This window comes from Coregonus lavaretus (assembly GCF_964263955.1).
Source record: "Coregonus lavaretus genome assembly, chromosome: 20".
Lineage (NCBI taxonomy): Eukaryota > Metazoa > Chordata > Actinopteri > Salmoniformes > Salmonidae > Coregonus > Coregonus lavaretus.
In genome coordinates, this window is record NC_140007.1 from 7,423,828 (window position 1) to 7,449,578 (window position 25,751).

General features: G+C 46.8%; 1 pseudogene across 1 annotated transcript in view; it reads right to left on the reverse strand.

Moving 5' to 3' along the window:
• Positions 1–348: 348 nt before the first annotated feature.
• LOC311147592 (intraflagellar transport protein 122 homolog) overlaps positions 349–25,751 on the reverse strand; it is a 33,169-nt pseudogene continuing 7,766 nt past the window's right edge. The window contains exons 6-18 of the transcript in view: positions 25,410–25,463; positions 24,515–24,655; positions 23,569–23,730; positions 22,970–23,099; positions 12,976–13,078; positions 10,454–10,710; positions 7,197–7,285; positions 5,815–5,975; positions 2,101–2,212; positions 1,928–2,011; positions 1,248–1,324; positions 878–1,042; positions 349–435 (exon numbers count right to left, since the gene is read on the reverse strand). The product of the transcript in view is annotated as an intraflagellar transport protein 122 homolog (transcript). The remainder of the gene's footprint in view (positions 436–877; positions 1,043–1,247; positions 1,325–1,927; positions 2,012–2,100; positions 2,213–5,814; positions 5,976–7,196; positions 7,286–10,453; positions 10,711–12,975; positions 13,079–22,969; positions 23,100–23,568; positions 23,731–24,514; positions 24,656–25,409; positions 25,464–25,751) is intronic.

The window sequence follows — 25,751 nt, forward strand, 5'->3', positions numbered from 1 at the left end:
TGTAAGTCTGTGTGATAGGCTCTGTGTAATCTGATCCTGGTAATCCGATTGGGTTGATCGGCTGAAGACGCACTTTTGTTGCGGGCTATAATGATCATCATGACCTCGTCACTCAAATAACGTACATGAGGGGTGTGAGCATATGGGCGGATAATTGCTCAGAAGATCAAGATGAAACTGACTCCAACTCCTTTTTCACGCACTCTACAAGCCATGTGACTGATTCCAGATCAGCATATAATCTAACATCAATATTTAGTGGCTGGATTATGACCAAGTAGAAATGTTGATAAAATATATGAATAAACTGGGAGATGGATTAAGTGATTCTAAACCAGTTTGGGGAGCTCAGTTGGGTTCATCGATGGGCCGTCGGCAGTAGAGACAGCAGTTGTGCTGAAGCACCAGCAGCTCATAGTCCTCACTGCGGAACATCTAGAGGGAACACACCAGAGAAGACAGGAAGCATGGGTCAGAGAACACAGCACTGGGCAGAGCAGGTATTCCCATAGATAGTCTCTCTAAGGAAGGGCGAGGAGGCCAGCAACACAACATCTAGCACTGCCACTAGCAACATTTTCTCTGAAGCCATTTTGTTTATAATTGGGTGGTAACTTCTGGTAAAAGAAACACAAAACACAAAAAAAAGTTAGAATAGAGTTAATTCTGAGATTCTGCCAGAGGGCTATGGAGTGCCAAGGTATGTGTGAGAGGGTATTGTGTAATGTTTTAATGATTAGAAAAAAATGCACCTCCCTAGTACTGCACCTGGGGGCGAGAGTGTGTGTGTGAGAGGGGTGAGGGGGGCATGAAGCGCAATTCTCTGTGTGTGTGTGTGTGTGTGTGTGTGTGTGTGTGTGTTCCATCTATTCGGTATCTGGAAGCAGGAGGGGCACATAGTGATGCTGACAGCAGGCAGTAAGGAGCAGTGGAACTCTCACTGAAGGGGTTTAGGCCAGGGCTTGATCAGGACATCCCTGCTGCTCATAGACCTCAGCATAGAGCGACTCACCACCACCGGGACAAAGTCAGACCCCCCCCCCAGCTGTAAAGGGAAAACACACAGATATACACATACTGAACCTTTTCATTCATACTCTCCTGTTAGTTTCCTCTCCTCCCTCCCTCTCCTCCACCTTTCTAACCCCCCTCTAACTCCTTACCCCTTCGCTCTGTCCCTCCCTCCTACACTCTCCTTACATCCCATATCCTTCCCTCTTTCTGTCCCTCCCTCCCTCCCTCCTCACCTCAAAGGTGAGTTTGGCCATGAAGGTGTCCTCCTTTGTGTCTTCCGTGCCATCATCCAGCTTCAGGGACTGGGATTCTGACGCTGTTAAGGATTCCCTCAAAATACTTCTGCTCCCCGCTTTCTTACACACATTCAAGCCATATGCCATTAACAGACCCATGCCACCACTTTGAGCATTTAATGCCAGAGGAAAAAACAAGACACACTAAAATGCACAACATTTCGCCCTCAGATCTCAGCCGGTGAGAGTGATGGAGAGAACAGGCTACTAAAGGTCAGTCAGTGAGTTAGTCAGCATGCGGCTTCTAGGTAAAGCTGTGGCCTCTGTGCCCTTGGGGCAGGCAGGTTAATCCCAGACAGAGAGGTCTCTGAGGTGTTAGTGTCATTAAACTGAGAGAGAAGAGCCTCTCTAACCCTATTAACTCTCACTGCTAAGATGACTTAGGCCTGGCAGCTTATGCTGCTTGGCAGAAACCGAATCAGTGCCAAGAAATAGGATTACTACCTTCTCAGAACACACCTCAGCACTGACACGGACACATACTGTATGTAATGTGCGTATGTATGGAAACGTGTACGAGCACAAAACCTTAACATACAGATTATTCCCATTAGCTAAAACTGGTCGTGAGAAATGTGTTGATTTTAGTGGTGTACACTGCATAAGGTAAAGGATACCCTCAATGCGAGGGACCTCCAGGTCAATGACAGACACAGCCTCCTCATCACCAATACCCTCGTCCAGGTAGAACTGCACCAGAGCTAGGACCTTTACAGTACAGCACAGTGACACATTAATAACACACCTTGGAACCAAACATCCATTTACAAAGAGACAGGTGTCAACCTACCGTATGAAGATGCTGTGTAGATGAAGGGCTGTTTGCAGTTGATACACACACTGCCCTGGCTGTTCAGCGAGGGGTTGTTGGTTGAGCAGCGGTAATACATGGGGATCAGGTCCTGGGTTATACACATACACACCTTAGTGAATATACACAAACGTATAAGATACCCACTCCACTAGAACTTCTACTCCACTAGAAAGTATTCACACCCCTTTACTTTTTCCACATTTTGTCGTGTTACAGCCTGAATCTAAAATGGATTAAATTGAGATTTTCTTCTCACTGGCTTACACACAATACCCCATAATGTCAAATTGGAATTCTGTTTTTCAAAATTAATAAAACCTTTAAAGCTGAAATGTTTTGAGTAAATAAGTATTTAACCCCTTTGTTATGGAAAGCCTAAGTACAGGAGTAAAAATGTGCTTAACAAGTTAAATAATAAGTTGCATGGATTCACTCTGTGTGCAATAATAGTGTTTAACATGATTGTTGAATGACTACCTGATCTCTGTACCCCACGCAGACAATTACCTGTAAGGTCTATAGGTTAATTTGCATAATTTAGTGGAATTAAATTGGCCTGTGTGTATTTCATTTATGTATTTTATTTAGCCAACAAAACTATCACATGCACACAGCTTATTTTGAGCGTGATTTCTCCAGTAGCGCCTCAGTTGGTTGCTGCTGGAGTAAAACATGTGCTTTTATAAGTCCATTCATTGCGCAACAATTATAAATGTAATTGCGTGTTAAAAATGGTTTTGTTGCACGATTAAAAATACCTACTATTTTTTTTTCTCAACTGGTAATTGAAGCGCGTCTCCCATTCACCATTCAAGCACAGGCAACAGGATATCAGCGCTTCACCCACTACTTTACAATGTGAGCTGAAGGCAGTATGCATTTTAAAAACATACTTAATTGTTTGAAACTTGAACTTTTATTTCATATTATGAGACATGTCTTACCTTGCTTCAAAGTAGCCTATAGGCAAAATCTGACCATGGAAATGTGGAGGCAATTATTTTATTAAGAATTCATAGGCGGTGCGTTAGTTTCAAGCTTGGGGAAGTTTACAATTTATCCTACCATTTCTACCGTTCTGCGTGCAAGTTATGATTTTCATATGCGCATTTTCTTGGAACAGTTTCATTTCAATTATAACGTTTTAGTTTCTCAAAATCATTGTCACGTGGTTAATCATAAAAAGTTCAAAGTCAACTAAAGCGAGATCACCAGCCTCTGCCATATTGGCACACTGATACACCGTGACCCCATTGGCAGCTAAAGAAATGAGCGCATGGAACTCATAGCCTATAGGCCAATGCAGCAGTAGGTCTATAACTTCCATCTTTCACACCGAGGATTGGTGATTATCGAGGGGGAGATTGTTGGAAAGATTTTTCAAATAGCTTACTGTGAGGAACTATAGTTTTAATATATTATCATTCGGAATGGATGTAAAAAAAAAACAACAACACTTTCCTACATTTCCGCACAGCAGGCCAGGTACTTCTATAAGTGCTCAGGTTCGCACAACCCCTCAACATTATCAGGACAGAGAAACCAGACATGCCCATTGCTCATAGGGCGGCAGGTAGCCTAGCGGGTAAGATCGTTGAGCCAGTAACTGAAAGGTTGTTGGTTCGAATCCCTGAGCAGACTAGGTGAAAAATCTGTCGATGTGCTCTTGAGCAAGGCACTGAATGTCTAATTACTCTTGTAAGTCGCTCTGGATAAAAGCGTCTGCAAAATGACTAAAATGCTCACATGGAGCACTCCAAACAAAAGACAATGAAAACATTTACAAATAAATGGTTATGAAATAAACCAAAACTTGTTTCTCAAAAGTGCAGCAGGTTGTGAACTCTGCAAACAATGCTTTCACTCTGAGAATGAGAATGGTTAATGACTGCAACTAATACATGCATTAACAGAAATGTATGTAACCAAATGACGGGGATTAACAGTACATTTACTACTGGTGACATATGTAATGGGGATTTTTTGTTTTTACATCAAAGGGCAAACAATTCGCACAATGAATGCGGGAGACAGCTGAGCCATTCTGGAGAGAGACTCGCATATATATTCTCCACACAGCCCTCCCCTTCTTGTCGCAACATTTTAAATTATACTTAAGAAACATCATCATCATATTTTCTATGCTTTTCACTGACAGCCACAATTCAATAACCAGCTAGGCCTATTGCCACACACGCTGCCCAAATTGCGGACTTCCCAAATAGGTATACGAGCTTGTGATTTGAAACAATCCACAGCTAGTTTTTTAAAGAAGCTAATGATCTTCAATTCCTCTGTGGCTAAGTCATGCTTTCTGGTGAAGTATTTCTGTATAGACAGGAGTAATTATATAATTTTGGCAAATGTACATTTACACTGAAAAAATATATAAACGCAACATGTAAAGTGTTGGTCCCATGTTTCATGAGCTGAAATAAAAGATCCCCAAAATGTTCCATACGCACAAAAAGCTTATTTTTCTCAAATTGTGTGCGCAAATTTGTTTACATCCCTATTAGTGAGCATTTCTCCTTTGCCAAGATAATCCATCCACCTGGCAGGTGTGGCATATCAAGACGCTGATTAAACAGCATGAAAATTACACAGGCACACCTTGTGCTGGGGACAATAAAAGGCCACTCTAAAATGTGCAGTTTTGTCACACAACACAATGCCACAGATGTCTCAAGTTTTGAGGGAGCGTGCAATTGGCATGCTGAATGCAGGAATGTCCACCAGAGCTGTTGCCAGAGAATTGAATGTTAATTTCTCTACCATAAGCCACCTCCAACGTTGTTTATGAGAATTTGTCAGTACCTCCAACCGGCCTCACAACCGCAGACCACATGTATGGCGTCGTGTGGGTGAGCGGTTTGCTGATGTCAACCTTGTGAACAGAGTGGCCCATGGTGGTGGTGGGGTTATGGTAGGGGCAGGCATAAGCTAAGGACAATAAACACAACTGCATTTCATCGATGGCAATTTGAATGCACAGAGATACCGTGGCGAGATCCTGAGGCCCATTGTCGTGCCATTCATCCGCCGCCATCCCCTCGTGTTTCAGCGTGATAATGCACAGCCCCATGTCGCAAGGATCTGTACACAATTCCTGGAAGCTGAAAATGTAACTCAGTAAAATCTTGGAAATTGTTGCATGTTGCATTTATATTTTTGTTCAGTATACTTCCCTTTTGGACCCACCGCTTTGCCATTTCTCTCCTGTTCTATTGGTTTTCATATCGACTTTATCTAATTGTCCAGAAGCGAAAGGCACAATCCTAGTCATACAGTATCTGCAACCCATCCTAGTTGTTGCATCTTTAGATCCCCCCTCTCTCTAAGTTTCTAACAGAGATTTTAATCTCTGTCACATTTGGAACCGCTATATTTGCGCAGAAGGGTGTTTTCCCGCGAATTGCATTTTGGCAAAATAAATTACAATAATGTTTTATTGGCTGCTTCATTACATGAGTTGCATGTTCTGTTAAGATGCATTACCATAACCTAAATGTGATTTCTATCAATCTGAGCACCGTGGGTGGATGCCCTAATGAGTTATGCACCCCAATGCATATGGGTCCGGTAAATTTCTCAAATGGCCGGTAAATTAAAATCTTCCTGGTCACGTTGTCCGGCGCCACATTTTCCTAACAGAAACCCTGGTACGCACGCATGCAAAAACACACACACCTGGTTTTCGTGGTATGGTTTGGAGAAGACGGTAAGGCTGCCCAGATTCATGGTCTCCTAGAAGCGAGAGGGAACGTGGAGGTCCTGGAGCTTCTCATAGGCATGTCTGACCAGCTCAAATGCTCCCAGGGTTGTGCTTAGCCAACGCATACAGAGTGTCACTGAGACCCACCATCAAGGACAACAAGGTGCTACAGGTAGAAATTGCCCTTAGCCACAGATCTGGGGTCAGCTTACCCTCTTCAAATTATATCCTAACTATTAGTCTAGGAAATGCCAAACTGAACTTAGATCAGTGCCTACTGGAAACTTCTTCCAACTCCAGAACAGGAACTGTACATCGGAGACAGAAATGGGCACACGATTGATAGTACATACACTCATCAGAGCTGTGTATGTATGCTAAACATAGCCATTGTTGCCAGCAACTACAAGTCCCAGTCAATACTACGTTTGGCTCTGTGATGGATGCACTGATCCTCTCTAAAATAACTACCTTGGCCTTTTGTTTAAAAGTGGTGTAAGTAGAGGAATGTATACTTGTGTGTAAGCGTTTGTGTATTCATCCTTGTGTGTGTGTGTGTGTTTGAGCAGAGGAAATTGCTGCCTGTTTGTATTTGTATGGATGAAGATTGTTGTGCGCTGAGGGGCCTCTGAGAAAGGCAACACTAGGTCATTGACTTGCAGCTGCAGAAGCCCTATAACTGACATTAATTTAGCTCCAACAGCTCTCATCTCCTCTCCTCTGTCCCAGCCTCAATATTGGTATTGTTAATAAACGTATCTCCTCCTGTTGTGTGTTGTTTAGCAGTGCTTTCCATGACATTGTGCTGTGTTATTCCGTCCAGAACCCGCTAAGCTCATAAATCCCAGTTCAAAGTTTTCCAAGCGGCACCATGTTGCCAGAGAGGAGGAGATGAATCCAGCTGCAGAGACCCATTTCCTGGATTTCCTTCCCTGTGCTTCTACCCCTTTCTAACAGTAAGTGTGTGTGTGTGTGTGTGTGTGTGTGTGTGTGTGTGTGTGTGTGTGTGTGTGTGTGTGTGTGTGTGTGTGTGTGTGTGTGTGTGTGTGTGTGTGTGTGGTAATCACTGGGTTTGTTTTGGTTAGTGAGGATGTGCCTCTTCCTGGCGTCTTCTCTTCCTACCCATCTCCCTTCTATTTCACTTGGCTGCACTGGGCTGTTTCCTCTACTCTGTTTGTTCACTGGCACCAACACTAGCTCTCTTTTTTCGACTATTTTCTACTTTACCTTCTCCCTCTCTCAGCCTATAAAGTGTATCAACTAAAATAAAACATTTAAAGGTGACATTGGACACATGGATTTGGCTGCTTTAGACCGTTGCAACATAATAGAAGTAGTCGCCACATTGGAAGGATACACTTTGGAGATGCCCAGTGGTACGTCCTTGGTGAGGTACCTTGAGATGTTAAAGAGCGTCTCAGGTATATGGGAGCTGAAGGGCTCATCCTGGAGAGACCGAAAGAGAGAGAGGAGGGAAATAGAGGGAGGGAAAGGTAGCAGGAACCTCGACAAAACGGAGCTACTCTTCCTCCCGGGGAAGGACAGCCTGCTCAAAGACCTCTCCATCATGATTGACAACTACAGTGTCTCCCTCTCAGAGTGCAAAGAACCTTGTAGAGCATGACCTGCAGGTCATGCTCTACAACATCCGTAGAGTACGACCCTAACTCACACAGGAAGCGGCACAGGTCCTAATCCAGCCACTTGTCATCTCCCATCTGGACTACTGCAACTCGCCCCATCAAGCCCCTTCAACTTATCCAGAACACTGCAGCCCCCCTGGTTTTCAACCTTCCCAAGTTCTCCCATGTCACCCCGCTCCTCCGAACACTCCACTGGCTTCCAGTCGAAGCTCGCATCCACTACAAGACCATGATGCTTGCCTACAAAGCAGCAAGAGGAACTACCTTCAGGCTATGCTCAAACCCTACACCCCAACCCGAGCACTCCGTTCTGCCACCTCTGGTCTCTTGGCCCTCCCACCCATACAGGAGGGCAGATCCCGCTCAGCCTTGTCCAAACTCTTCTCTGTCCTGGCACCCCAATGGTGGAACCAGCTTCCCCCTGAAGCTAGGACAGCAGAGTCCCTGGCCATCTTCCGAAAGCACCTGAAACCCTACCTCTTCAAAGAGTATATAAAAAAAAATCCCCCCCCTTTCTAGCACTGACTTTGCTGATAGCTACTTTATTGAGGAAAAGTGCACTTACTATGCCTTTGATATGTGGTTATCCCACCTAGCTTTCTTAAGATGAATGCACTAACTGTAAGTTGCTATGGATAAAATGACTAAAATGTAAGGATGGGCGGCGGGGAAAGAGGACAGAGAGAGACAGAGAGAGAGAAACAGAAGGCACACAACATCCATCAGATACACACATCTTTGGGCACCTCTGTAAGGACACAGAGGCACAATGACTCTGTCTCCGTCCCTCCCCCTCTCTTCCTCCCTCTTCCTCTCTCTTAAAAACTAGTCTGAAGATAAAGAATAGCCTGAGCTGCGCCACATCCTCCCTTCACAGCACAGAGCACTTCGCTCACATGGGCTAGGTTAAGAGGCAGGGAGTGTTCGTTAGCGTATAGCGCCAGCTAGCTCCCACAGTGATTGATGGCTCAGCATAGCCCTGTGCCTGGGAGAGTTAAAGTGAGATATATAAGGTTCCTGCTCTGGACTCAATCACAGGGGTTCCTCACTTCAGGGGTGTGACCAGGGTAGAGTACTATAAAAACAAACCGAGAGAGAGCACACTGACACAGGCCAGGGGTAGTGCAGCCACTGCATACCAACCTATGAAAATGTATGCACTCACTAACTGTAAGTCGCTCTTTATAAGAGCGTCTGCTAAATGACTAAAATGTAAATGTAAAGAGACAGGGTGCTTATAACCAGACATACACTACATTACCAAAAGTATGTGGACACCTGCACGTCGAACATCTCCAAAATCATGGGCATTAATATGGAGTTGGTCCCTCCTTTGCTGCTACAACAGCCTCCACTCTTCTGGGAAGGCTTTCCTTTAGATGTTGGAACATTGCTGCGGCGACTTGCTTCCATTCAGCCACGAGCATTAGTGAAGTTGGGCACTGATATTGGGCGATTAGGCCTGGCTTGCAGTCGGTTTCCAATTAATCCCAAAGATGTTCAATGGGGTTGAGGTCAGGGCTCTGTGCAGGCCAGTCAAGTTCTTCCACAACAATCTCGACAAACCATTTATGTGTGGACCTCGCTTTGTGCATGGGGGCATTGTCATGCTGAAACAGGAAAGGGCCTTCCCCAAACTGTTGCCACAAAGTTGGAAGCACAGAATCGGCTAAAATGTCATTGTATGCTGTAGTGTTGAGATTTCCCTTCACTGGAACTAAGTGGCCTAGCCCGAACCATGAAAAACAGCCCCAGACCATTATTCCTTCTCCACCAAACTCCACTATCATTTGCACATTTGGCACTATGCATTCGGGCAGGTAGCGTTCTCCTGGCATCCGCCAAACCCAGATTCATCCGTCAGACTGTCAGATGGTGAAGCGTAATTCATCATTCCAGAGAACGCGTTTCCACTGCTCCAGAGTCCAATGGCGGCGAGCTTTACACCACTCTAGCCGACGCTTGGCATTGCGCATGGTGATCTTAGGCTTGTGTGCGGCTGCTTGGCCATGGAAACCCATTTCATGAAGCTCCCGATGAACAGTTCTTGTGCTGGCGTTGCTTCCAGAGGCAGTTTGGAACTCCGTAGTGAGTGTTGCAGTTGCAGACAGGCGATTTTTACGCGCTTCAGCACTCGGCTGTCCCGTTCTGTGAGCTTCTGTGGCTTACCACTTCGCGGCTGAGCCATTGTAGCTCCTAGACGTTTCCACTTCACAATAACAGAACGTAAAGTTGACCGGGGCAGCTCTAGCAGGGCAAAAATTTGACGATCTGAAAGGTGGCATCCTATGACGGTGCCACGTTGAAAGTCACTGAGCTCTTCAGTAAGGCCATTCTACTGCCAATGTTTGTCTATGGAGATTGCATGGCTGTGTGCTTAATTTTATACACCTGTCAGCCGAAACCACTAATTTGAAGGGGTGTCCCACGTACTTTTGTATATATAGTGTACCTTGTTTATAACCAGGCACTGCCGAGGGCCTCTAGGGGGGCTGCTGGTGGGAGGGGTTATCATGAGTAATTATAATTTAATGAACTGTTTACTATAGAAGGTGCGAGGGGTTATCATGATTAATGATCAATTAATTAACTGGTTACTATAGAAACAGAGGTCATAGTGGGTTCAGAGAGTTGACACCGTGGTTGACATGAGTTGGGTTGTAGCTATGGTCATTGGGGCTGTTGTCGACAGAATCTCCAGGAATGTTCTCTCATTGATAGCTTTGCTCTGTATATCTAACCTATTTATGCTTTGTAGCAGTATCTTGCTGAATTGGAACGGATTACAAAAGCATTTCAACTAAGGGACTGAAGGGAATTTAGTCTCCACAGTTTCTGTCTGGCCTTACTGTAGGCTACCATTCTCAACCCTGCCTATTCTTAACTTTTCTTAACTCAACCTTAACGTACTCTTAACTATGCTTCCTGGGCTCTACTCTGTCCCAATCTTCAGGCATGGTGAGCATCTTATTGTGTAACGCTGTATAGAGTGGTAAACATGGTAGAGCTTAGCCAGGTGCTGGAAACGCTTGAACTTCTTCAGCATCTACTCCTTCCTCTCCTAAACCTTCCCCCCCCCCCTCCCTTTTTAAATGTCATTTTAAGAAATGTGAAGACTGCAAGGGTTGTGTAGACTCATTAAACCTGCTCTCCACCACGGCATTGTGGGTAAGCTGCTCCAACACAGCTGCTTCACAGCATCGCTCTGTCGGCCCGCCTTGTGGAACCCTGTGGGGGGAAGAGAGAAGGAAGTGAAGAGACTTAATTGTAGCGATGGAGGAGGAAGAGCGAGCTTGAGTGGCGCTTAAAGGTAGACTTATGACGCAATATGACGTAAATGCAGAAAGTAAACAGCATAGTGGGTCAATTTCCGCAAACAACTAAGAGCGTTGAAGCGCAGGGCTCAACTTCTCCGCTGTTTTGGTCCCCTGGCTACTACACTGTCCACAGCGGGAAGCGAACCTGTGCACATGCACAGATACTGTGTGACTGTGAGAGTGAAGTGTTGCATCTCGCTCATCTCAATATCTCCAGTGCTGCTCGTGGCGACGTCATTTCGCTGAGTCTACCTTTAAAGGGCTTTCAGGACACGAAGCGGCGGCAGTTGCCCATTTACGATGGAGCTAGTCAGGGGGCGGAATTCTATCCAGGCGGAGTGATTGGTGGTGCTCGTGCACGTGAAAGCAGAGGTGGAGAAAATATGAATCTGGTCTATTTTGACGAACTCCGCTCCGCCCCAATTCTTCCTGTCTGGACAGCCCTTAACACTGCTTCTATTGCATCAACAGAGATATGCTTTGACATGTTGTTAACGTCTGGGTGAAGTGGTGAAACTAAATCAGGCGCAGGACACAGAACTGAGAAATGAATGGATTTACTAAACAAAAGTATACCATAACAAACCCTCCACGCAGGGAAGAGCAGAACAACAGCTCACCAAACGACGTAAAACAACGGACAATCACACACAAACCCAGGAGGGAAAACAGAGGTAAATATAGGGAAACAAATAAGCATAATGAGTAACAGGTGTGAATAATAAAGACAAGACTAGTGTAACACAGAAACATCGATCGGTGGCAGCTAGTACTCCGGTGATGACGAACGCCGAAGCCTGCCCGAGCAAGGAGGAGGGGCAGCCTTGGCTGTATTCGTGACACATGTCTAAGAAATCTCCTTGAGATTCAACCTTATAGGAGCCAACCCCTTTCCCATTACTCTGTCTCATTCTCAGGCTGCCAGAGTTTAACAGCATCACACACACACACACTCTCTCTCGCTACACGCCAGGGGCAATTTGTACTTAACGTATACGAGACAATATTTTCACTAACTACAAACAGACATCTTCTTAAACGAACCCACTCCCAAATGTCAAACAGCATGGCACTTAGCAAGCAGAGTGCCAGTAAACATATGTCAAATTCTTCATGTTGCTATCTGTGGCTAATTAAAGACAGCTTCAGGGAGACATTCCCTCGGGTGACCCTGTCTGTCCTGCTAGATGTACAGGAGGTCAGGACTTATTAGTGGCTAATATTTATCAGTGCAGCCAGGCGGATAAAACCACAGTCAGCTGCTGCTGCTTAGTGTAAGGACAGGAACACTATACAGACACACACACACACACACACACACACACACACAAACCACATACACTCCCCCAAACACACTACGCTAACAATGATTAACATGGGCTGTGGTCTGGGCCCACATAACTCTGTGATGTAGCTCAAGCCCAGTTACGGTTACACCACACGTTTGAGTTTGTGAGGAGTTACAGTCGCCAGTCATCCTTGCAAGGTGAGGAACTACCAGGCTTCGAGACTACAGGGGCCTGAAGTCTATTACAATCACTGTGGTGGTAACGCAATACACCATTACTAAAACACAATACAGGCAGCACAACACCAGATTACTGCCAGACTGAAACACAACCAGGCCTGTTCAACTATATACTCCACAGCAAGACACAGAGAAGGATATTGTGCAAGATCGATTGGATACAGTACAGTACATAAATATGCATGCAGGGATCCTAATTAGAAATTGATGTGGTGATTATAGTTCTACAGCTCATCATTAGGAATTCTTGTTGTAGTGCTGATTGGAATCATGCATGGCATGTAATACTGTTAGCAGTCAGGACTTGCTCTGTCTAGCAGTGGATCATGTTTTACAGTGAACAGAGAGAGCAGTGCAGAGGAAGTAGTAAAAACAACTTGGTTATATCAACACAGGCCAAACTTTATATGGTTTCCACATGTACCCCATGTTGGGAACTGACATTGCCTTCTAGCCATCTGTGGTATTCTGTGATACGTTGATATAGTTCTGATTCCAGAATGATTCCAGATATGTCTGCTCAATGTTAGGTGCACAAAATTAGATTTTTCAAAAAAACTAGTGCAAAGAAGTTTCAACTGACATGGTCTTGGCAAAGTTACTATAACATTTGGGAACATCAAACATTGAGCTCCTGTAACATATAACTTTCTGTTCCGTCTTCAAAAAGGTTGTTCTCAGCCAGCCACTGAGCGTAGGGCACAAAGACGTCATCTTTAAACTGGGCATGTTTCTTCAACAGAGAGAAAGCCTAGGAGAGAGGGGAAGAAGGGTTCGATCACAGATAATCTTCAAAAAGTACATAGATCCACCCTCCCGCCCCCTCTCCTTGTGACCAGAGAAAAACCCTCCCCATACCACCCCTTCCCTGTGGGCCTGAAAGCAAATAAAGTAAATAATATGAAAATAGGTATATATATATATATTTTTTTTTTCAACCCCCTTGGCATTTTTCCTATTTTGTTGCCTTACAACCTGGAATTAAAGTGGATTTTTTGGGGGGTTTGTATCATTTGATTTACACAATATGCCTGCCACTTTGAAGATGCAAAATATTTTTGGGGGTGAAACAAGCAAGAAATAAGACAAAAAAACTAAACTTGAGCGTGCGTAGCTATTCTCCCCCCCCAAAGTCAATACTTTGTAGAGCCATCTTTTGCAGCAATTACAGCTGCAAGTCTCTTGGGGTATGTCTCTATAAGCTTGGCACATCTAGCCACTGGGATTTTTGCCATTCTTCAAGGCAAAACTGCTCCAGCTCCTTCAAGTTGGATGGGTTCCGCTGGTGTACAGCGATCTTTAAGTCATACCACAGATTCTCAATTGGATCGAGGTCTGGGCTTTGACTAGGCCATTCCAAGACATTTCTATGTTTCCTCTTAAACCACTCGAGTGTTGCTTTAGCAGCATGCTTAGGGTCATTGTCCTGCTGGAAGGTGAACCTCCGTGTGCAAAGCTGTCATCAAGGCTAAGGGTGGCTATTTGAAGAATCTCAAATATAAAATATATTTTGATTTGTTTAACATTTTTTTGGTTACTACATGATTCCATATGTGTTATTTCATAGTTTTGATGTCTTCACTATTATTCTACAATGTAGAAAATAGTAAAAATAAAGAAAAACCCTTGAATGAGTGTCAAAGTGGTGTAGGTGGATGATAGGAATCAGGCGCAGGAAACCAGGAGGACGTCAACAGAACTTTACTGAGTCCAAAACACAAGTATACGTCGCCAACCCAACCGGGTGGCGCGAACAATTACGCACGAAAATACACAGTGCGAGAAAACACGGAAAAGCGCACACAGTGCGAGCTCTCGTAAAACACAACGAGAGAACAAACTCCAAGAGGCAGGCTGACAAAACAATCACGCATAACACCTGACCCAAACAAACAAACTAAATAAGGGGAACAATCAAGACACAAATAAGGGACAGGTGTTATGAACAGACAAAACCAAAAGAACAAGAAACATAGAACGGTGGCAGCTAGTACTCCGGAGACGACGACCGCCGAAGTCCGCCCGAACAAGGAAGAGGAGCAGCCTCGGCCGAAACCGTGACAGTACCCCCCCCTTGACGCGCGGCTCCAGCCGTGCGCCGACCCGGAGCTCGAGGACGACCCGGACGACGCGGAGCAGGGCGCGCAGGATGACCCCGATGGAAATCGGTCAGTAGGGACTGGTCTAACACGTCCCTCCTTGGCACCCAGCACCGCTCCTCCGGACCGTACCCCTCCCACTCCACGAGATATTGAAGACCCCCCATCCGGCGTCTAGAATCCAGGATGGACCTCACGGTGTACGCCGGAGCCCCCTCGATGTCCAACGGGGGCGGAGGAGTCTCCTCAATCTCAAAGTCCTGGAGTGGACCAGCTACCACCGGCCTGAGGAGAGACACATGGAACGAGGGGTTAATATTTTTGTAGTCAACAGGTAGTTCTAACCTATAACTCACCTCGTTCAATCTCCTCAGGACTTTAAACGGCCCCACAAACCGCCGACCCAGCTTCCGGCAGGGCAGGCGGAGGGGCAGGTTTCTGGTTGAGAGCCAGACTCGATCTCCAGGTGCGTACACTGGCCCCTCACTGCGGTGTAGGTCGGCGCTCGTCTTCTGTCGACGTATGGCACGCTGCAGATGGACGTGTGCAGCGTCCCACGTCTCCTCCGAGCGCCTTACCCACTCATCCACAGCGGGGGCCTCGATCTGGCTCTCATGCCATGGTGCCAGCACCGGCTGGTACCCCAACACACACTGAAACGGGGTTAGTTGGGTGGAGGAGTGGCGAAGAGAGTTCTGTGCCATCTCGGCCCAGGGCACATATCTCGCCCACTCCTCCGGCCGGCCCTGACAGTATGACCTCAGAAACCTACCCACATCCTGGTTGACACGTTCAACCTGCCCATTACTCTCCGGGTGGTAACCCGAGGTAAGGCTCACCGACACCCCCAACCGTTCCATAAATGCCCTCCACACTCTAGAGGTGAACTGGGGGCCTCGGTCAGACACTATATCCTCGGGTACCCCGTAATGCCGGAAGACATGGGTGAACAGAGCCTCAGCGGTCTGTAGGGCAGTGGGTAGACCCGGCATGGGAAGGAGACGACAGGCCTTCGAGAACCTATCCACAACGACCAGGATGGTAGTATTCCCCTGTGAGGGGGGAAGGTCGGTAACAAAATCCACCGAGAGGTGGGACCAGGGTCGTTGTGGAATAGGCAGGGGTTGTAACTTACCCCTAGGCAAATGTCTGGGCGCCTTACACTGGGCACACACCGAACAGGAGGAGACATAAATCCTCACATCCCTAGCTAACGTTGGCCACCAGTACTTCGTGCTAAGGCAGTGCACTGTCCGGCCGATACCCGGATGGCCAGAGGAGGGGGACGTATGAGCCCAACAAATGAGGCGATCGCGTATCTCGAGCGGAACGTACGTCCGACCCACTGGACACTGAGGAGGACTCGGGTCGGTGCGTAACGCCCGCTCGATCTCACCATCAACCTCCCACACCACCGGAGCAACCAGACAAGACTCCGGTAGTATGGGCGTGGACTCAACTGACCTCTCCTCTGCGTCATACCGCCGGGACAGAGCATCTGCCTTCCCGTTCTGGGACCCCGGGATGTATGTGATCTTAAACACAAACCGGGCCAGGAACATAGTCCAACGAGCCTGGCGAGGATTCAGTCTCCTAGCTGCCCGGATGTACTCCAGGTTACGATGGTCAGTTTGAATGAGGAAAGGGTGTTGAGCCCCCTCGAGCCAATGCCGCCACACCTTTAGGGCCTGTACCACGGCTAACAGCTCCCTGTCTCCTACGTCATAATTCCGCTCCGCCGGACTGAGCTTCTTAGAGTAGAACGCACAGGGACGGAGTTTAGGTGGAGTACCAGAACGCTGGGAAAGAACGGCCCCTATCCCGGCCTCTGACGCGTCCACCTCTACTTGGAACGGTAAAGAGGGATCCGGATGCGCCAACACCGGAGCCGAGGTAAACAGGTCCTTCAGTCTCCCAAAAGCCCTGTCCGCCTCAGCTGACCACCGCAAGCGCACCGGACCCCCCTTTAACAGAGACGTTATGGGAGCTGCCACCTGTCCAAAACCCCGGATAAACCTCCGGTAGTAATTCGCAAAACCCAAGAACCGTTGCACCTCCTTCACAGTAGTTGGGGTCTGCCAATTACGCACAGCTGACACCCGGTCTACCTCCATCTTCACCCCTGACGCAGATAACTGGTAACCCAGAAAGGAGACCGACTTCTGAAAAAACAGACATTTCTCTGCCTTGACATATAGGTCATGCTCCAACAGCCTCCGCAATACTCGGCGCACCAGGGCTACATGCTCAGCACGGGTAGGACTATACACCAGAATGTCGTCGATGTACACAACCACTCCCTGTCCCTGCATGTCCCGGAAAATCTCATCAACGAAGGATTGGAAGACTGAGGGAGCATTCATCAACCCATATGGCATGACTAGATACTCGTAGTGCCCGGAAGTCGTGCTAAACGCTGTCTTCCATTCATCACCCTTTCGGATGCGCACCAAGTTATATGCGCTCCTAAGATCCAATTTTGTAAAGAACTGCGCACCGTGCAGTGACTCCGTCATAGTCGCAATCAGAGGAAGTGGATAGCTGTACTTCACTGTGATCTGATTGAGACCGCGGTAATCAATACACGGCCGCAGACCTCCATCCTTCTTCTTCACAAAAAAGAAACTTGAGGAAACGGGTGAAACGGAGGGCCGTATGTATCCCTGTCTAAGAGACTCAGAGATGTATGTCTCCATAGATTTCTTCTCCTCTTGAGACAAGGGATACACATGGCTCCGCGGGAGAGCTGCGCCTGACTGGAGATCTATCGCACAATCCCCCCGTCTATGAGGCGGCAGCTGCGCAGCCCTAGTCTTACTGAACGCCAATGCCAAATCCTCATACTCGGGGGGAATCTGCAGTGCTGGCATTAGATTCGGACTCTCCACCGAGGTCGCCCCTATGGAAACACCCAGACACCGCCCCTCACATTGAGCAGACCACCCTTTAAGAGCTTTCTCTCGCCACCCAATAATAGGGTCATGAGTCATCAACCAGGGAAGACCCAGCACCACCGGATACGCAGGAGAGTCAATCAGATAAAGCTGAATTCTCTCCTCATGACCCTCCTGCGCCATCATCTGAAGTGGTGCTGTGACCTCCCTAATCAACCCAGACCCTAACGGACGGCTATCTAGGGCATGGACGGGGAAAGGCTTATCCACTGGAAGAAGGGGAATCCCTAACTCTAAACAGAACTGGCGATCTATAAAATTCCCAGCTGCGCCTGAATCTACCAGCGCCTTATGCTGGGAACGAGGTGCAACCTGTGGGAAACAAACAGGCAAGGTTAGGTGCACGACAGAAAGCTCTGGGTAAGCAGGGCGCCTACTCACCTGGGGGGACCCCCCAATGCTAGACCTGCCATCTCCTCCCCTGGAGGACCCGCCCCAGCACCTAGCCGCAGTGTGCCCTCCACGACCACAGTTGGTGCAAGGGCCGGGTCCCCGTGGGCTCCTCCTCCTCCTTTCCCTAGCGCCAGCACCCCCGAGCTCCATAGGACTCGGCTCGGAGGCGCTGGAGAGTGGAATGGGCGAACCCCCCCCTCCGGAACGCCCACGGGTGGCGAGCAGGGTATCCAGCCGGATGGCCATGTCGACCAGTTGGTCGAAAGTTAGCGACGTGTCCCTGCACGCCAACTCTCGCTGGACGTCCTCTCGGAGGCTGCAGCGGAAATGGTCAATATGGGCCCGCTCATTCCACCCTGCATCAGCCGCTAGGGTCCGGAACTCTAAGGCAAAGTCCTGTGCGCTCCTCATCCCCTGTCGGAGGTAGAACAGACGTTCCCCCGCCGCCTTCCCTTCTGGTGGATGGTCGAATACAGCACGGAAGCGGCGGGAGAACTCCGCATAGTTCGTGGTTGCGGCGTCCATTCTCCTCCACTCGGCGTTGGCCCACTCCAACGCCTTGCCGGTGAGACAGGAGATGAGGGCTGAGACGCTCTCGTGTCCCGAGGGCGCCGGGTGTACGGTGGCGAGGTAGAGCTCCACCTGCAGCAGGAACCCTTGACACCCGGCGGTGGAGCCGTCGTACGCCCTCGGGAGCGAGAGCCGAATCCCACTGGGTTCCGGAGATGAAACCGGAGGGCTGACCGCTGGAGCTGGGTCGGCGGTTGGAGGTGTGGGCACCCCGCTGGTCTCCCATCGGTGTAGAGTGTTCATCACCCTCTCTAGGGCGTGACAGACCTGGTTCATTCGGTCCTCCTGACCACGAAGACGTTCGTCCATATCGGCGGTCGGCGCGGTCGCTCCTGCTGATTCCATTGTGATGCGTGATTCTGTCAAAGTGGTGTAGGTGGATGATAGGAATCAGGCGCAGGAAACCAGGAGGACGTCAACAGAACTTTACTGAGTCCAAAACACAAGTATACGTCGCCAACCCAACCGGGTGGCGCGAACAATTACGCACGAAAATACACAGTGCGAGAAAACACGGAAAAGCGCACACAGTGCGAGCTCTCGTAAAACACAACGAGAGAACAAACTCCAAGAGGCAGGCTGACAAAACAATCACGCATAACACCTGACCCAAACAAACAAACTAAATAAGGGGAACAATCAAGACACAAATAAGGGACAGGTGTTATGAACAGACAAAACCAAAAGAACAAGAAACATAGAACGGTGGCAGCTAGTACTCCGGAGACGACGACCGCCGAAGTCCGCCCGAACAAGGAAGAGGAGCAGCCTCGGCCGAAACCGTGACAATGAGTAGGTGTTCTAAAACTTTTGACCAGTAGTGTATGTATGTGTTGGGCTTTATACACTAAACAAAAATATAAACGCAACATGTAAAGGTTTTTTCGCTCAAATTTTGGCAACAAATTTGTTTACGTCCCTGTTAGAGAGCATTTCTCCTTTGCCAAGATAATCCATCCACCTGACAAGTCTATCATATCAAGAAGCTGATTAAACAGCATGATCATTACACAGGTGCACCTTGTGATGGGGCCAATAAAAGGCCACTCTAAAATGTGCAGTTTTGTCACACAACACAATGCCACAGATGTCTCAAGTTGAGGGAGTGTGCAATTGGCATGCTGATTATAGGAATGTCCACCAGAGCTGTTGCCAGAGAATTTAATGGTAATTTCTATATCCTAAGCCGCCTCCAATGTTGTTTTAGAGAATTTGGCAGTACGTCAAACCGGCCTCACAACCGCAGACCACGTGTATAGCGTCGTATGGGCGAGCGGTTTGCTGATGTCAACGTTATGAACAGAGTGCCCCATGGTGGCGGTGGGGTTATGGTATGGGCAGGCATAAGCTACGGACAACGAACACCATTGCATTTTATCAATGGCAATTTGAATGCACAGAGATTCCGTGACGAGATCCTGAGGCCCATTGTCGTGCCAATCATCTGCCGCCATCAGCTCAAGTTTCAGCATGATAATGCACGGCCCCATGTCGCAAGGATCTGTACACAATTCCTGGAAGCTGAAAATGTCCCAGTTCTTCCATGGCCTGCATACTCGCCAGAATGATCACCCATTGAGCATGTTTGGGATGTTATGGATCGAAGTGTCCGACAGTGTGCTCCATTTCACGCCAATATCCAGCAACTTCGCACAGCCATTGAAGAGGAGTGGGACAACATTCCACAGGCCACAATCAGCAGCCTGATCAACTCTATGCGAAGGAGATGTGTAGCGCTACATGAGGCAAATGGTGGTCACACCAGATACTGACTGGTTTTCTGATCCACGCCTTTACCTTCTTTTTTTAAAGTTCAGTATCTGTGATCAACAGATGCATATCTGTATTCCCAGTCATGTGAAATCCATAGATTAGGGCCTAATGCATTTATTTGTATTGACTGATTTCCTTATATGAACTGTAACTTAGCAAAATCTTTGAAATTGTTGCATGTTGCGTTCATATTTTTTGTTCAGTATAGATTGTTTATTTGTATGTGTTGGGCTTTAGCTGAGATTATTCTTTACAGAGTGTAATGGTCCATGCCTCAATTGTTCTTTGACTAGCACCATTCATTCTCGCTGTCGATAATTCTAATGTTATAACTTCTAATAGTAACTGTATCCACTGGTGAATTGGGAGAGAGTGGGATGACTGCCATCTAAGACCCAACATCTTTTTTTGCGGCAGGGTTGCCTGCCAGCAGTAATCGTCTCTGATTGATTGAGAGATTCAAGGAGCTATCATCGTTAAGTAACATAGCAGATACAACACATTTATTATTTACATTCATACACTTCGATCACATATCTGACATACAGTTGGGAAAAAAAGTATTTAGTCAGCCACCAATTGTGCAAGTTCTCCCACTTAAAAAGATGAGAGAGGCCTGTAATTTTCATCATAGGTACACGTCAACTATGACAGACAAATTGAGAAAAAAAATCCAGAAAATCACATTGTTGGATTTTTAATGAATTTATTTGCAAATTATGGTGGAAAATAAGTATTTGGTCACCTACAAACAAGCAAGATTTCTGGCTCTCACAGACCTGTAACTTCTTCTTTAAGAGGCTCCTCTGTCCTCCACTCGTTACCTGTATTATTGGCACCTGTTTGAACTTGTTATCAGTATAAAAGACACCTGTCCACAACCTCAAACAGTCACACTCCAAACTCCACTATGGCCAACACCAAAGAGCTGTCAAAGGACACCAGAAACAAAATTGTAGACCTGCACCAGGCTAGGAAGACTGAATCTGCAATAGGTAAGCAGCTTGGGAGCAATTATTAGGAAATGGAAGACATACAAGACCACTGATAATCTCCCTCGATCTGGGGCTCCACGCAAGATCTCACCCTGTGGGGTCAAAATGATCACAAGAACAGTGAGCAAAAATCCCAGAACCACACGGGGGGACCTAGTGAATGACCTGCAGAGAGCTGGGACCAAAGTAACAAAGCCCACCATCAGTAACACACTACACCGCCAAGGACTCAAATCCTGCAGTGCGGGACCAGGACGACTGATCCGTGTAAAGGAAAGAATGAATGGGGCCATGTATCGTGAGATTTTGAGTGAAAACCTCCTTCCATCAGCAAGGGCATTGAAGATGAAACGTGGCTGGGTCTTTCAGCATGACAATGATCCCAAACACACCGCCCGGGCAACGAAGGAGTGACTTCGTAAGAAGCATTTCAAGGTCCTTGAGTGGCCTAGCCAGTCTCCAGATCTCAACCCCATAGAAAATCTTTGGAGGGAGTTGAAAGTCTGTGTTGCCCAGCGACAGCCCCAAAACATCACTGCTCTAGAGGAGATCTGCATGGAGGAATGGGCCAAAATACCAGCAACAGTGTGTGAAAACCTTCTGAAGACTTACAGAAAACATTTGACCTGTGTCATTGCCAACAAAGGGTATATAACAAAGTATTGAGAAACTTTTGTAATTGACCAAATACTTATTTTCCACCATAATTTGCAAATAAATTCATAAAAAATCCTACAATGTGATTTTCTGGATTTTTTATTCTCATTTTGTCTGTCATAGTTGACGTGTACCTATGATGAAAATTACAGGCCTCTCTCATCTTTTTAAGTGGGAGAACTTGCTCAATTGGTGGCTGACTAAATACTTTTTTTTTTTAAATACTTGTAATATCGTGTGTATTTATGATGCAATATTCCTGGGGAAATTGGCCTACAATTGTAAATAATTAGTAAAACAGGCTTTAAAACACAGACACACTACTTTATCTTTCCAAAACATTAATACATCTCATTACTAATGTGATATATTAGGGTAAGCATATTAGACTGATTATTAGTCATGGTCAATTGGTGTGCACCGGGTGTTGTCTGTAGTAGAATAGTGTGATAGTAGCCTATGAAGGCATACCTGCCTGTCATGTTGACTGATTAACCTAAATGTCCCATAGCAAGAATTTCATTAAGTACACTCCTCTTAAAATGTGTAACTGTGTGTCACAGTAATGTAAAAACCCTCTTCTGCCCAGTCCAATCAGCCTCTGAGTCTAAGCAGGCTAAATAGCAGTGCAGTGAATAGCATCCATATGGCCCATTCATACTGTACTGTAGGCTGTGTTCTGTCCTCTCTCATTGTCCACCTCCCCCAGAAAAGTATATAAAACATAACTGCTAACGCCATGCGAAATTCATTCAATATGAATGTGATATAAGGTTCTAGTTTTTTGGCATTCTCTCTGTTTCACTGTGGAAATCGCCAGTTTGCTCTCAGTACCACCTGTAATCGATTAAACATTAGAGATGGATTTAGGAAATGTAGTATTTTCTTCATGTCTCTGTAGTATGAGCTGCTCTGATGGGGATAGTTTAGCTAAGGCTCTTTATTGCTTTGGACTGTTGGGTGCTTCTCACATTGTAGTCATAATGTAGGCAGGGATTCAGAGGAAATCTCTGGCTTGGCTGGAAACGTTGCTCTGGTTTAAATAGAACATCGTTTAAGTTTCTCGTTCCAGTAAATATGCAGTGTCATTTTCTGTGTTCTGGGTGGGACCTATGAGGTATACTTTCTGATGAGCCAAGTAAGATAGAATACTGTAGCTATGTCCAACAGGTGGAAGGACCATAATGTGAATGGTTCTGACTGACCTGGTCCAGTGTTGTGCCTCCACTTGCAGCTGCACCAGGGCCTGCAGGTCTCCCATCTTGGAGTAGGTCTCAGAGGAGTAGCCATGGCGCTCCATCTTATCCAGTTTACGGGCTATGTCAATCAGCCTGGGTGAGATCAGACGGGGTGTGTGGGGTTTGGGGGTTGAGTGTGTGTGTGTGTGTGTCAGGACTCGCAGAGGACCCCTTACAAATCACATATCTCCTATAAGCGCATCACACCACACTTAGGAATGAGGCCTAACTCACTCACACCCGAATGTCAGCTGTCATGCCTGATAAAGCTTGACGGGGCCAACCAGTCTTTCCCTGTGTTTGTTATACTGAGGCTGCCTTAGCCTAGGTGGTCTGGGCCAGAGTGTGGGTGTGATTGACAAGCAGCAGACACAGAGAGGGGGGCCCATGGGGAGCTCTGATAGAACCACAGGACCGAGCCTTAGCCATCTGCCTGCCTCCCAACCACACACACCCACCACGCTTTCCCATGACTCACAGGAGGGAAGAAGGGAGGAGAACCAAGACCTGTGTGTGTGTGTGTACGTGTGTGTGTACGTGTGTGTACGTGTGTGTGACCCACAACTCAGCCGTGTTCTCCTATGATGTCGATGGCTTTGCGGTGTTCTCCTGCAGACAGGTACATCTGAGCAGCGGCCTGCGGCTCCTTGCTGTTCTTAGCCCAGTCTGCCTGCTTGGACATCAGCATGTGAGTGTTCTTAGGGTCTCTCACACCCACAAACTCCTACAGAGGGATAGAAAGAGAGGGAGAGAGAGAGAGACAGAGGCCCATCTGGGTCAGGGTCTGGAGAGGCGGGACATGGAGTCACACAAACAGGACCAGGATTCCCCCTCCGGTGTCCACCAGCGCTAAAACAAACGGCCTCGAGGACCAGATGGTCACACAGCCACATAAATATACAGCAGCCACAAAACACACACACACACACACCCAGGGGAGGGGAAAGGAGTCAGGCCTGTGTCATCTGCTTCAGTACTGTGAACATACACACACAGTTGGTGATCAAAGACCACTCCACACATAAACACACTTAACAGGAGATCGCCTCAACTTCAATTGACCCCCTCATAAAATTATTAAGATCCAACAACTGACACTGACGCCCCACCACCAATTATTACTGTGTATTTGTGTCACATGGAAACATGTTTAAAGTCACAGCCCCTGTGTGTGTGTGTGTGTGTGTGTGTATCTACAGTATCTTGGTTGACTCAAACAGGCACAGGTCTCACATACTGTATGTAAAGCCTGTGTGCAATGTGCATGAGTGTGTGGGTGTATAGGCATATTAAAACATTTATGGAAAGTCTATGTATGTGAATGTCTAATGTCTTGAACATGTACAGATCTAGGGTATGTGTACAGATCTAGGGTATGAGTACAGATATAGGGTATGAGTACAGATCTAGGGTATGAGTACAGATCTAGGGTATGAGTACAGATCTAGGGTATGAGTACAGATCTAGGGTATGAGAGTGTGTGTGAGTCAATCAGTCCTCATACTCACCTTAGCGTACTCAAACATGTGCAGGTCAGTGAACATGCTGAAGACTCTGGAGTCCAAGCCAGTCCTCTTGCAGAGCCTGGAAGCCTGGTGGAATTTCCCCTGGTAGGCATAGACATCCGCTAGGAACAGCTCACTGTCGCTCTCGCCAAAGAAAGAGAGAGATGAGCTAATATCAGCCGCTCAGTAAGTTTCACCCTAGTCTGACCCTGGACTGTCCGCCCATAGTCTCACGTATTCCATACAGTATGCACACACACAGACACAAAGCCTATTTTGTGGAATTCAATGATCCATTGTTTCCACATCTACCCTCAACATGCAAAAAAATAACATTACTATCAAAGACTGACTTTTCCCTTTTCAAACTGCAGCCCCCGAGGCAGGTCTAATCTTACCACAAAGAATGTCCATGAAAACACATGAATGTATTTATATTCCTAAATATACCCAGGAGATCAGTTCAGTTCACATAAAATAACGCATTCTTCCCTTTACTAGCCCTTTGTGTGTGACTGCGTGCCTGAGTCCACGTGTGTGTATGTGTATGTGTATGTGTATGTGTATGTGTATGTGTATGTGTATGTGTATGTGTATGTGTATGTGTATGTGTATGTGTATGTGTATGTGTATGTGTATGTGTATGTGTATGTGTATGTGGGAGGACAGTCATATGCTGGGCCAGTAATGAAATGCTTAATGAGGGCAACCCATGCGATCTCAAGTTTCCCCTCCTCTGTCTCGCTTTGATGATGTGGAGTTTTCTGGTCAGCCAGTAAATCCACCCTGATTAAAGCTATGTGGTCTGTTCTGTTTTCTACAGTGACAAACTCTTTGATCTTGGAATTATACCATTTGGACTAATCCATTATTCATTTTAAGCGGTGTCATATTGTACCTCAATGCTGTTGATGAGCTCCAGGTAGCACAGGTCTCGTACTCGGATGAAAGCCTGAGAGAGAGAAACACAAGGGAACTCCTCGCGTATCCCCAACAGCACACATTTTTGTTGTAGCCCCAGACAAAAACACCCGATTCAACTTGTCAAGGGCTTGATGATTACAAACAAAAATATGTACTGTTGGGGGTACTCAAGTACCAGAGTTGGGAAACACTGTCTTACAGTATCCAGAGAATCCACTCACACCACATCCTTCAGCTATTCTCACACTGGTCAACCAAGCATGAGAGAGGTTCTTCATATTAACAGCATCAGGCTGCACCATCTAGTGATGAACAC